The sequence below is a fragment of the Camelus bactrianus genome, chromosome 34 (assembly GCF_048773025.1).
Source record: "Camelus bactrianus isolate YW-2024 breed Bactrian camel chromosome 34, ASM4877302v1, whole genome shotgun sequence".
Lineage (NCBI taxonomy): Eukaryota > Metazoa > Chordata > Mammalia > Artiodactyla > Camelidae > Camelus > Camelus bactrianus.
The window spans coordinates 12,373,325-12,386,702 of record NC_133572.1 but is presented as its reverse complement, the minus strand read 5'-3'; the positions used below and the strand labels follow the sequence as shown (position 1 = coordinate 12,386,702).

Genomic DNA, 13,378 nt, shown 5'->3' with positions numbered 1-13,378 from the left:
CTTATCTTAGCTAAAAGGGCAGCAAAAGCATGAAGTAGTGACTCTCTGAATCCAGATGGGGGAGATGGGGAAAGGGTGTTACTTTCTTGTAAGTTTTAACAAATAGAGTACGATGATAGTTATGAAAACCTTTTATTATGCATCCATTTAATATTGACTATATGTTTTTCAATCTTTTCCCCTATCCTGCTCCCAAATGTCTCATCCACCCACAGCTTTTCTCAGACAATGTATATTATCCCCATTACAGGTGGGATTTTTTTTTTTTTATTTGTAATCAAAGGCCAGACTAGACTTGGGGTACAGCTGGCTGATGAAGTCATCATAAGTCATTATATGTACAGAGTCACCCAGTGGGGTAGATTAGGATACGGTAGGGAAGATGGCATTGGACAAACTGAATTTATAAATTCTGACAGAATGATATATATAGAGAGACAGACATATATGCATATAGGAATTTAGATATAAATACATGTATTTTATATATGTATACATACATACACATACATACATATGTGTGTGTATATATACATACACAGTTTGATTCCCTAGATCTGCACCTTGAGAGGGCCTGGAAGCAATGACACCTCAGTAACAACGAACACACCTAGGGTCCAGATCTTGGCTTTTAATTACCATTGTCCAATAAAAGAAATTAAGGCTCCCTGGAGCCTTATGTGCACATAATTGAAGCAGGGAAAAGTACAAGATGGGCCAGGAGCATCTTGTTATGCCAGAGAGCAAGGATATGCACAAAGGAGGATGAAAGTATATTAGAAGGACAAGGAAACCAGCTTCAGCAGACTTCTACTGATCAAACTGGGAGCAATTTGAGGATTGTATCAAATACAGACAGTAATGGAGTATAATCCATTGAATAAAGTAGGAAACAGTACTATTTAAGTAAATAGATAAATTGATAGTTTGGTGCAGAAAGATATTTCATATAGTGTTAAAGTACCTCCCCACAAAATACTTGCTTATTACTATGAAAAACAGTAATTTTACAGTGGGCAAAGTCTGGCAGGCACCACCTTAATAAAAAAATCAATCATTTGCAATGGGACAAATCAAAATCACATGCCACACAAAAGGAACAACTTAGCATCACTTCTGGCAAATTCCCGACAGAATCACAATTGAGTCTAAACTTTAGGCAATATCAGACAACCCCAAATAAGGGCACTCTTCAAAATAACTGGCCTTTTATTTTCAAAAGTGTCCAGATTATGACAATCAAGACTAAAGAACTGTTTCAAAGTGAAGGAAGGTAAAGACAGATGACAGCTTGACTGAGACATTGTGCTATACACTGGAGGTTGACACACTGTAATTGGCTGTACTTCAATTTATAAAAAAGAGGGGAGATGACAGCTAAATTCAACAAGTGATTCTGCTGGATCCTTCTGCCATAAGTGGCATTATTGGTACAATGGATGAAATCTGAATGAATGCTGAGGAATACACCACAGCAATGCATACATGTAAATTTTCTGATGTGGTTGTTAAATTTGTTTACGTAAGACAATATCCTTGTTAGTGAGAAATACACATGGAAGTGTTCAGAGTGAGCAGCATACTACCAAATGATTCAGGGAAAAAAATGCTTGTACTGTACTTCCAACTCTTCTCAAAGTTTATGCTTATCTCAAAAGTTTAAAAATTTATCTGTGAATATCTGCCCAAGTAGTGGAATAAAACTGCTTTCAAAATATTTATATAAAATTAATTCAAAACCAGTTTTCCACATCTGCTCCATTAATTGACTATTTGATTAGAAAACCTATCACTCTATTTAGAAGGTGTTTTTTTTTTTCTATTTGACATGATGGATTCAACAAATACAGCCAATGAGTACATACAGGGAAGTACATACTAGGGAAGTAAGACCCAGCAGAGAATAAAGTAGACAGTGTCTTAGTCTTACTGAGTTTACATTCTGTTGAGATGGACAATAAGTAAGTAAATAATTTCAGACAGTGATTAATGACATGGAAAAAAGTAAAACAAGACAATGTGAGTGGATAGGGTGGGAGAGGGTAACTTTAGAGAAAGTGGTCAGAGTTTCCCTCAGAAGATTATACTCAAATGACGAGATCCAGCAAATGAGAAAATCTGGACAAAGACAGTCCAGGCATGGGAAACACCTTGTACAAAAGTCCAAGGCAAGAACTGTAGGAAGAGAAGAGTGGCCAGAGTGGCTGGAAAGCAGCAAGCAAGGGATAAGAGAAGAGGTCACAGATACTGGGCAGGGCCAAAGTCATACTGGGCTTTGTGGGGCCATATTGAGAAGTTAGGGTTTTAATCTAAGAGCTGTGAATAACTACGAAAGAGTTTTGACCTTAATGATCTATCTTACTTTTAGAAGAGCACACTGTCCACACTGCAGGACAAACGAATTGGTTGCAGGGAGGCAAGAAAATAGCATAATGATAAATTAGGAAGCTACTGTAGAACAAATAGGAAATAATTGGTAAAAACCAAGATACCAGTTGAGACATAAAATAGACTGGGAACGTACCTTGGACTTGGTAATACTCACAACACAGTTTTATAAGATACTACATATTTTTGATTCAACAAATTCTGTGTACTTGAATTAACTTCTATTTTAGTATTGAACTCTCTAACCTTGGCAGGAATAAAGTAATTAGGAGCCTGAAAGCCTGGTTAAAACAAAAACAAAACAAGCCCAAAAATAAACCCAGACTTACGGTCAATTAATCTTTGACAAAGGAGGCAAGATTACACAATGGATTAAAGACAGTCTCTTCAGCAAATGGTGTTGGGAAAACTGGTCAGCCACATGCAAATCAATTAAGTTAGAACACTCCCTCACACCATACACAAAATAAACTCAAATGGCTTACAAACTTAAACATAAGACAAGACACTATAAACCTCTTAGAAGAAAACAGAGGCAAAACATTATCCAACATAAATCTAAGCCATGTTCTCCTAGGGCAGTCTACCCAGGAAACAGAAATAAAAGCAAAAATAAACACATGGGACCTAACTAAACTTATGAGCTTTTGCACAGCAAAGGAAACCATAAGCAAAACCAGAAGACAACCTACAGAATGGGAGAAAATATTTGCAAAAGATGAGATGGACAAAGGCTTAATTTCCAGAATATATAAACAGTTCATACAACTTAGGAAAAAAACAAACAAACCAATCTAAATATGGGCAGAAGAACTAAACAAGCAATTATCCAGTGAAGACTTACAAATGGCCAACAGGGTGGGGGAGGGTATAGCTCAGTGGTACAGTGTGTGCTTAAATTAGCATGCACAAGGTCCTGGGTTCAATCCCCAGTACCTCCATTAAATAAATAAATAAATAAATAAATAAATAAATAAATAAATAAATAAATAAATAAATAAATAAATAAATAAAGATAGATAAACCTAATTACCCACCCCACCCCCACCAAAAAAGTAGAAAGAAATGGCCAACAGGCACATGAAAAAATGCTCAACATCACTAATTATTAGAGAAATGCAAATCAAAACTACAGTGAGGTATCACCTCATACCAGTCAGAATGGCCATCATTCAGAAGTCCACAAATAATAAATGCTGAAGAAGGTGTGGAGAAAAGGGAGCCCTCCTACACTGTTGGTGGGAATGTAGGTTGGTGCAGCCATTATGGAAAACAATATGGAGATTCCTTAAAAACTAAAAACAGACTTACCCTATGACCCAGCAATCCCACTCCTGGGCATATATCCAGAGGGAACTCTAGTTTGAAAAGATACATGTACCCCAGTGTTCCTCCTTTTGACAAGCACCTCCTTCAATAAAAATGAATGCTCTACCCTAACGTGAGATGTGCTAAGTAGTAGTAGTTTTTATTCAAAAAAGTGTTGATTGACATAAAATGAGCACAAATTTGTCATGTGAAGCAAAAAGGGAGGATACATTTACAACTTAAAAACAGGAGATGAGATGTCAGGAACTACTCTAATCCTCAAAGTTTGTGGGGTGAGTTGGGCCAGAGAAACAGAGTTTGAAAAAAATCAGAACATCAACCCTGCACTTCAGAAATGTTACCTAACGGTACAACACCATAACCAGCCTAGAAAGGGTATGTTAAACTATCAGATTTGACTAAAACCTGGAAAATAAATACATCCCTGGAGCCCACTCTAACCCACAAACCAACTTTGTGATGTCAAGTGATCCACCCAGATTAACTTCCCTTCCTGAGGTCAGTCTTCTTTGGAGGTGGAAAGAGTCAGAACACATTATGGGGACAAGGATTTTTGTTTTTAGTTGTTTTTTTCTCAACTCCTCGTATCTGCCTAAAAAGCAGAACCTCCTAGAAGAATCCATCTGTCATAAACTGCCCCCCTGGAAGAAATAACCAGGGAAGACTGATTCCTGTGTCAAGAGACAAGAAGTTGGCACCAGGATAAGAAATTGACTAAACAAACATCACAAAACCCCACCTCTCATCTCTCCTTTTAAGGGCCCATATTTCTCTTTCCTAAAAGTCATTTATTTTCTTATAAGTAACCTTCTCCTCCATTTTTCCCCCAAGGAAGATGGTATATTTGCCCCAGTTCTAACTGCCTCCTTGAGTTACATTTTTCTGTGAACACTCCTGTTTGTACATGAATACAAGTCTGTCCTTTCTCTGCTAATCTATCTTTGCCAGTTTAACTTGCACACCCACAATCAATAAACCTAAGAGGGTAGAGAAAAAGGGTTTCCTCCCTAACAGAAGAAAACAAAATTCTTTTAATAAAAGGAACAAGATAAAGGACAAAGCCCATTTCTCACCTAGTTATTCTCACAACAAATTCAATTTATAGATATTTTATATCCCAACTAAATCTCACAAAGAATTTTAAGCAACACCCAACAAAAATACATATAGAAAAATAGCAAACTATTGTTGACTTAAAAAATGTACAACATGAGAGTTCTGAGTCTGAGTTTTATTCAAGGACTTTCTGAAGACTATGGCCAGAGAAATAGCCTCTCAGTGGTTCCATGGGAACTGCTCCAAAGAGGCAGGGGAGGAGCCAGTTTACGTACGAATTTTGGGGGCTTGGAAACACATGCAGTATCTTAGTGAAACATTACTGCTGATCACAAAGAACAGGTACCTCACGTTTAATGAGTTAAGTGCTTTTCTGTGTATGGGAAGATGCAACAATCTAAGGTCCCCGAAATTCTTCCTGAGATACACAACCAACTATATAAAGATCTATTTACTCAGAGCACACAGCAGCCCATCCTGGTTTTCATCCTGAATTCGAGGTGTACTGTCGGTGGGCAACTGCAGTGGGTTATGACTCAGCCCTTGTAGAACTGGGTGGTGAGCAATGCTCTGTTTTCCTTTGTTCCAACTACCAACAATAATAAATCATTCCCCAGAAAATTTAAGGGAGGGAGTACAGGAAGTCTCCAGATCTTAAATGTCTATATAATTCACTTTTCTAAGGTAGGCAAAGGGAAAAGGAAAGTACGGTTGATTTTCATTTTCAAAAGGGGAGAAATACAGAGGAAGCAGAACTTTTCTTAGCTCCGAGGGCTAAATGGGATTTCTCAAGTGGGATTCTAACGAAACGCTGAGCCATGATGTAGGCAGCATCCCTGACGACATTCCCACTGCAAACGTGGCATCAGTGTTCATGAGAATGTTTCCGGCAGCATTCCTCCAAGAAACGTAGAAATAAGAGCTCAGTGAAGCAACTCTTACCTAAGGGGCAAATGAGCTGATTAGCATTCCTGTTTCTTTTCTCTCCTGCTGGCATGACTCAGCTTCTTAAAGCTTTAGCGTCCCTGGTTACATTGATCAGAATTTGACAGAAGCCAGAGCAGGAGTTCCTCGGTCTCATATTCGGTGTATTTCCACAAATAAACACACACAAGCCCTCAAAGAGGCACAATGCTTCGAAGCACTTTCCCACGTGACTGGCATCTGCAATGATCACAGTGTAATTAGCACGAGAGAGGGAGAGAAATTTCACTGAAAGTCTTCTAGGTTAAAACGGTGACCCCAGCTCTGGCTCTATAAATGCATGAGCTTTGAAAAGCCATTTACTTTCTGTGTCTCCATCCCTGAAGTATCTAATATGCACCTTGGAAAAGTTACATCTTAACAAAGAAACGCCAAAAAATAGACGTCTACTCCTTTCAGTCGTTAGCCACCAGTAACTCACTGCACGTCTTCTACAGAGGAACAAAGAGACATTCCTAACACAGCAGAGCGTACAAACGCGTAACCAATTGGAGCAGCTCGTTTGAAAATTTGTCACTTCCTAGAGAGTTACGAGTATGAATTGGGGGAAAAAAACAGATTTGTCCTTGAGACCCAATGAATCATTTTCTAGGAGGCGGCGGGAAAGTCAGAAGTACGGAATATGGAATGTTCAGCAGATGGTTCTACTTTTGATTACATGCAAAGTGAAAGCAGTTCAACAATCAGGGGAAAGAAAAAGAAAGTTAACAGGAAATCTTGTCCACATGTTTCAAGAAGAGCTTCACAATTTCTTTCTTTTTCCGATTGCTTCCAAGAAATGATTTCTCCTGGTCTGCTTTTTGGTAATGCAATACAGAAAACTGTGTCATTGTCACTTGAAGCCTGTTCAACCAGTCGGATGGTCAGCTAGTTAGGGGTTCTATGAAGAAAGAGGTCACTGAAGAGAAAATCAAATGGGTTGTTTCCTTTTGAAGGAAGGTAATAGAATACTGTGGTTAAAAGTATAGATTTGAAGTCAAAAATGCTTAGATTTAAACACCAGCTTGCAAGATGACAGAGCAATTTACTCACCTCTCTATACGTTTGTTACCTTTTATTTGCAAAATGGGAGCCCCAGTAACTGTAAGCCCATCACCAGGTCACTTTGAAGATTAAATAGCGTAACTCATGTAAAGGGCTTGAAATAGGATCTGCTGTATAGTAAATGCTCACATTCATTGCAATGATGGCACCTTTAGCAGAGTGACACAGGTTACTCAGCTAAGCACCCACCCGAAGAGGTGCCCCCACTAATAACTACTGAGAAACAGAAGAGGAATCTCATGCTGACATAGACTAAGCTACTAGACTCAGAAATCTAGTCATGTATTCCCCAAAACTATTATATATTCTAAAAAATTTTTTCTCCCCAAAATGTTTTCCCCTCAAAAACTTTAGTTCAAGATTTCAAGTGTAGCTTAAATTTACTTTAACTCGCTGAAGAACATTCCATCTTACATAAACACATTTTAAAAATACAATTAAGAGAAACAATGAGATTCCATATGGGGAAAGAAGACAATGAACATGTATTCACGATCTGAACTTCACAGATTATAGCTGGAATGTTTGTACAGCTGCACTGTTTAATTGGTTTACTATCTTCCCAGAATTATGAGCAATACAAGAGGAAGACTGCTAGACTGTTCTTTTCGTCCTGCAGGGAGTTGGGAGAAAACTTGTCACAGAAGCAGTTTAGTTTAGAGATGGAGGCAATCGGTTTACTTTGAGTTTGGGAGATGGAAGAAAAGAGCAGAAAACTCCAGAACACAGATGACAGGACCGTCTATGTATATCAAGAATGTGGCTATTGTATCCAGAAGATGTAACAAAAGTGCACAAGATAAACAATAATATAGGAATAAAACAGGAGTGTACCGCCTGCTCCCACAGCTGAACCCAGTTCCCACTGATGGGTAATCTTGAACCATTTAACCCAGACTAAATCCTCCCCAGAAACACTAGACTCTTATCTCCCAAAACAAAACTTTCCTCACTTAAACATAACAATTTCCATGGACTTCATCCACCTTCCAGACAGAAGTCCACCATTCCCCATATAGACTGGTCTGTATGCCAAGTCAGTGTTGCTCCTGGGGACAGGATAGCTTTCCTCTCTCCTGAATCCTTGTGTTTCCGTATCCTGGTAAGGAAGAGATGACGGAATTACAGAACAAAAAGACCGTTCAGAGCTAGAGGTAGAGCAAGGAAAAGACCCTGGATTTTGAGTCTGAAGATCTGGGTCAGCTCCCAGCAGGGTTACCAACTGGATCATCTCGGACAAATAGTAAATCCCCTCTCAGCCTGTCATGAAGTAGGTGTAATGACATCCTTCCTAAGAGTTTGAGGATTAAAAGGAATGATAGATGTCAAAATTCTTCGTAAACGTTAACGCACCGTGAGAGCTTGCTACAGTGACTGTTTGAGAAGGTTTCCAACAGCTGTGTTTCATCTCCCTCAAAGAGACTGCCTTTCTTAGGAGCAGGTACTGCTTTCCCATTTCTTTTATACTCTCTGATTTCTTGAGAGGTGTCTGCAGAGAGTACGCAGAAAGAACACTGAACTCTAAGATTTGGGTTTCAGTTTCCTCCAGAAGTCATTTTAATCTCTTGATCCCAGTTTCTTGGCTGAGAAGTTTATTTTCTCACATGATAGGAAGCCCAAAGGTGGCAAGTTTCTGGATTAACTGATTCAGTGGCTTGACGATGTCATCAGAGATCACCTTCTCTGCTTTACTGTCCTTCAGCCTAAGGTTGGTCAGGAGGTGACAACCCGGAGCACCTGGGGCTACATATTTCCTCTTTCACTTTGTCCTTAAGTGGGAATATGCATCCTTACCCTAAACAGTAAGCTACTAACAGCCACCAGGGGAAATGCTACAGCATGCTGACTACGGTTCTCCATTACAATTGCACTTTTAAAAACACCCACTTCCCACACCCTAGAGATTCTGATTCAGTGTATCTGGAAGGGAAGGAGGTTGGGTCATCTTTTTTATTTTCTAAAGCACCCCAGATGATTCAAACAGGCAGCCAGGGATGAGAAACCACTTCAGAGTAATTATGATGCACCCATAAAGCTGGGGATGGGAAATTTAAAGGGAACCAAAAAGTGGCTCCTGGAGCTACCCAGCGTATACCCTTCGAAGTGTTCAAAACGTACATCTGCATATTAAACGTTCAACGATAAAGAAAGCTAGTTAATTTTTGTTTTGTTTTGTTTTGTTTCTGGCTACTTAGAGAAAGGACCTGGCAAACAGAACAAAAGAGCTAACAGCTGAGTGAAGAACTAAGGGCAAAACTCCCCTTTTACTAGTCTCAGACCAATTTTCTTACAGGAATTTCTCAGATGAATCGGACATGGATGAACTGTATCGGCATGAAACGGCAAGTTTAATAAGACCAAAGTTAAGGAGCACACAGCTCAGAGGTCCAGATAAAGTTGCCATTCAGGAATCTGAAAAAGTAAAGTCGGTATCAGGACCAGCGGACCATGAGGTGACAGTGATCTGAGGCAGAAGCGATTTCTAATAGGAACTTAGCCAATTGCAGAGAATAGGTGACTTGGAACCCATAAAAGAGAATCACGGTGGAAGTGACATTAGCTAGAAATGGGACAAGAAAGGACAGCAGTTGCAGATACCGCTCAAGGTGAACTGGCGGTCTTCACTTCATGGAAGCACAGGGAAGAAAGGGGACTCTTCTCGAAGTCACAGCGAGGCAGCGGGATGAACTACGCAGGACCTCTGAATAAGCAATACTCACATTATTGTGCCTTTAGCGGAATTTTTCTTGCCAAGGTGCAAGACTCGTGATCTAGCAAACCAAACATTTGGGTTCTAGCCAAAAGGGAATTAAAAGTACAGAACACTAATAACTCAAAAAACACTTCCAACTGGTACGTGGGAAATGAAGGACGTGGGGAAAACGCAGTACAGACATTCTGATATGCGTCAAGAACAAGATATGAGAGAAGCGATGATGTAAATGGTTTATCAAAATGGCATTAGTGAGGTCATTAGTGATGTCTGAACGTTGGCAACTCGAGGAGTCTTGAGTATGTAAGCAGAATCACAGAGAACACAGTTCTGGCAAAGTTACAAATAGGAAGCACTTGTGCAAACATTATGTGACAATGTCCCTTTGGGAAAGTCATGAGTGCAGTCCAAAAAGTAGTGTGTTTGTCCAGTCTGAAGAAGCAGTTAGGTAATTCCTGACTCCTTCTGCAAGCACTCCTTTGAATATTTTCAGAGTCAAATCATCACCAGATTCTAGCTGGCAGCCATTGACAGAACAACCTTCCAATACACACCACTTCAACACAAATGAGAATCAGGAAGACCTTCCATCTACATTGAACTTTCTCTCTCTCAAGAGACTTCCGGCTCCTGTCTGAAACCTGCATTCGCCAAGTCTCAGAAGGGCTGTCAGGCATGTCTCCTACCCTGCTCCCTCACGTTGAGAGCTCTGTATAGCATAGTTTTTCCTCTTTGCAAGGGGAGGGGTGGAGAGAGTTTGGAATGAGAAAGTTTGATTAATAAAAATAGTGTGGATTTAAAAACCCAAAAGAATTGAAGACAAAAATGAGACCATCTTTTGTGAGAATTCATTCAACCAATACCTCTAAGAACCTATGATAAACCAGACACCATGATAAATGGTTAAGATCATGAAAGTATTCTGCCAACTGCAGAAGAAGTGACTAAGAGAATTTGTGACCCGAAGCTTAGGAAGGTGGTGGTAGGAAGGTGTCTGAGCTGAAATGACAGTTCACGCAAGTTCTAGCGGTGGTGGTTTGATGGACGGGAGAGAGGAAGGAATGGTAAAGGGTAACAAATTTCTTGTTTCTGTAAATTTGTTGTTAGTACACGCAGTACTTATTCCTTCCCAAATTTTATATAATTTTCCAATTTGTAAATCTCCGTACTTTACTTGTTAATACATCCAGTGGCATTAAGCCAGAGGAACCTGTGTTAAAAACTGGCTCCAAATTTGCCTTTCAGGAAGTCTTCCCTCCTCAATCACTCTGCAACTGCCCCCTCAGGACCCCTACACTACTGTGTACTAGAGGGTTAAGCCCAGACTCAGACTGGTTGCGTTCATATCCTGGCTCTAAAACTTGTAAGGTGTGTGATCTGAGATTTTCTCATAAACAAATAATCCCTTGAAAACCCTTGTCATGGTTCCCGGCACAGGAAGCGTGGACAGCAAATGTTAGGTACCATCACTGACAGTTGATTACCTTAAATTCTTCTTGATTTGTTTCATACAAAGATGTCTGGTCTCAAGAAATGTCTGTTAAATAACTGCCTCCATAAATAAACTCTAATAATTGGAAATATGATGCTCAGACCTGAATATCTTAATTCATAAATGGCCATAGGTTAGAAATTCAGAGCATTGTTCTTAGAGTGTGTCAGAAATTCTGAGCATTTTTTGCTGGAGAGGCTGTGGAGGAAAGGGAACCCTCCTACACTGCTGGTGGGAGTGCAGTTTGGTGCAGCCACTGTGGAAAACAGTGGAGATTCCTCAAAAGACTAGGAATAGACTTACCGTATGACCCTGGAATCCCACTCTTGGGCATATACCCAGGAGGAACCCTACTTCAAAATGACACCTGCACCCCTATGTTCACAGCAGCACTATTTACAATAGCCAAGACATGGAAACAGCCTAAATGACTTGTGGTTGCCAAGGGGGCGGAGGGAGGGAAGGGATAGACTGGGATTTCAAAACTGTAGAATAGATAAACAAGATTATACTGTATAGCACAGGGAAATATATACAAGATCTTGTGGTAGCTCACAGAGAAAAAATGTGACAATGAATATATATATGTTCATGTATAACTGAAAAATTGTGCTCTACATTGGAATTATGATTATAAATCAGTAAAAAATGTTTTTAAAAAAAAAGAAATTCTGAGCATTTTCATTGTATTGTGTTGGGTTAGATACGAGGGTTAAGTGGACTTTAAAAGTGTGCGCTCACGTTCATGAACTTTTAAGATCTGACACGCTTAGGCTCACAGGAAAACGCAGTCACTCCTGTCTCTAATACTCAAACATCCACAATTTCACTCCTACTAAGATATAAGAAGTGGGAGGTGGTAGTAACTTCTGGATAAATATTTCAAGGCTAGAAAATCTAAGAAGAGAAGACTATGAAGGATCAACTTTATGATAAGTTTCTGAGACTCTAATCAGACTCCATGCCAGGCCATCTCCTCCCTGGAGGGATGGAGGGGGGATGCAGCCACACGGGTCAAGGAGCACACCTGGGAGGCTCATGCGTGGTTCACCTCCTCCTCTGAAGCGAGGCTCGGAGGCTCCAGCGCATCTATGGTTCACCCTGGATCCTAAGCTAATTTAATAAAGTTGAAACGTCCCTAAAGTCAGAAGCCTGCATAGATGACTTCTAGAGGGTCTTGCAGGCACTGCTCGGTGAGTCCACAGCTGTGCAGCTGACAGTCCCTGCAGTGTGAACGCCAGAGACACTGACACCAGCAGTGACATACAGCCTCTTACCAACCTACTTAAGTCCTCATGGAGGTCTTTTTTTTCCCCTCTCTTTTCAAACAATAATATCTGATACCTGAACTTCCTGGAGACTTAACAGACCCCTCGACTGTTTAGCAATGCTGCTATGACATATGATAGCAACATACAGAAAGCCACTGCTCTGCCCTTTGCCATGGTTCTATTGAAAATAAAAACATACCTGATGTTGACACAACGTCACCGAGTCAAGGACAGGATTGTTTGTTTACGAAGGTGGAGGTGTTTGGGAGAAGAGGGGAATTTTTTCAATAGCACAATACTTGGCAGCAATTAATTCAATGTTCCATTTAATCCACTTGCACCCCCTGAGGTTTAACACAATATTCCTTAGAACCTGTGATAATTGTCCGAGTAATTTAACAGGACATATCTCTGACAGAGCTTGAGAAAAAGAAGCAGGGGGTGGGGGAAAAATAAGAAAGATTAAGGTACAAATAGCTCTTTCTAAAAACAGAGGTCACCTGTAGTAGAATTGAATGGTACTCTTATCTCTCCATATACCTTCTAAAAGCATTGACTGAAAACTTTCTTGCTTGCCTTCTTATATTTTTTTAGAAAACACTAAGACATGTTATACTGGCACACAGGCAATTAACTTTTATTACACAAACATAGTGTTAGCATTTTAAAATCATTTATCAATATACTCTGAAGGGGAGGCAATGAACAGTCCCTCCCATTACAAATCACCCAAATTCTCTTTGTAGACACTCTTTTCAGATGAAGGTGAAATAAAAAAAACCTCTAGGTCTTTCTAGTCACTCTTTTTAAAAAAACAAATTACTTAGCAAACCAGTTTGAATGTGATTTTCAGGCAGTGATGTGCTGGTAAGTGTTTAAGAATCAGCTCTCACTTGTAAACACTCCCCCTGTGGCTGACTGCACCGTGATGTGCCCGACACTGTGCTGGGAAGACAGACACCCAACTGGTTCTCACTAACTGGTATGCACCCACCCTGACACACCCCGACAGAGGCAGAAGATGAAACACACCACCAAACTTCAGCTGTTAGACCGACGCTTAGGGAGGTGGGGAAGCGTATGAGAAGCGATTGTTTTCCC

At 40.0% G+C, this 13,378-nt stretch overlaps 1 non-coding gene across 1 annotated transcript; it reads left to right on the top strand.

Moving 5' to 3' along the window:
• The first annotated feature begins 3,251 nt into the window (after window positions 1–3,251).
• Window positions 3,252–3,329, top strand: TRNAF-AAA (transfer RNA phenylalanine (anticodon AAA)). Its single transcript is given in 2 exon segments — window positions 3,252–3,288; window positions 3,294–3,329. It is a non-coding gene; the product is annotated as a tRNA-Phe (tRNA).
• Window positions 3,330–13,378: the final 10,049 nt, after the last annotated feature.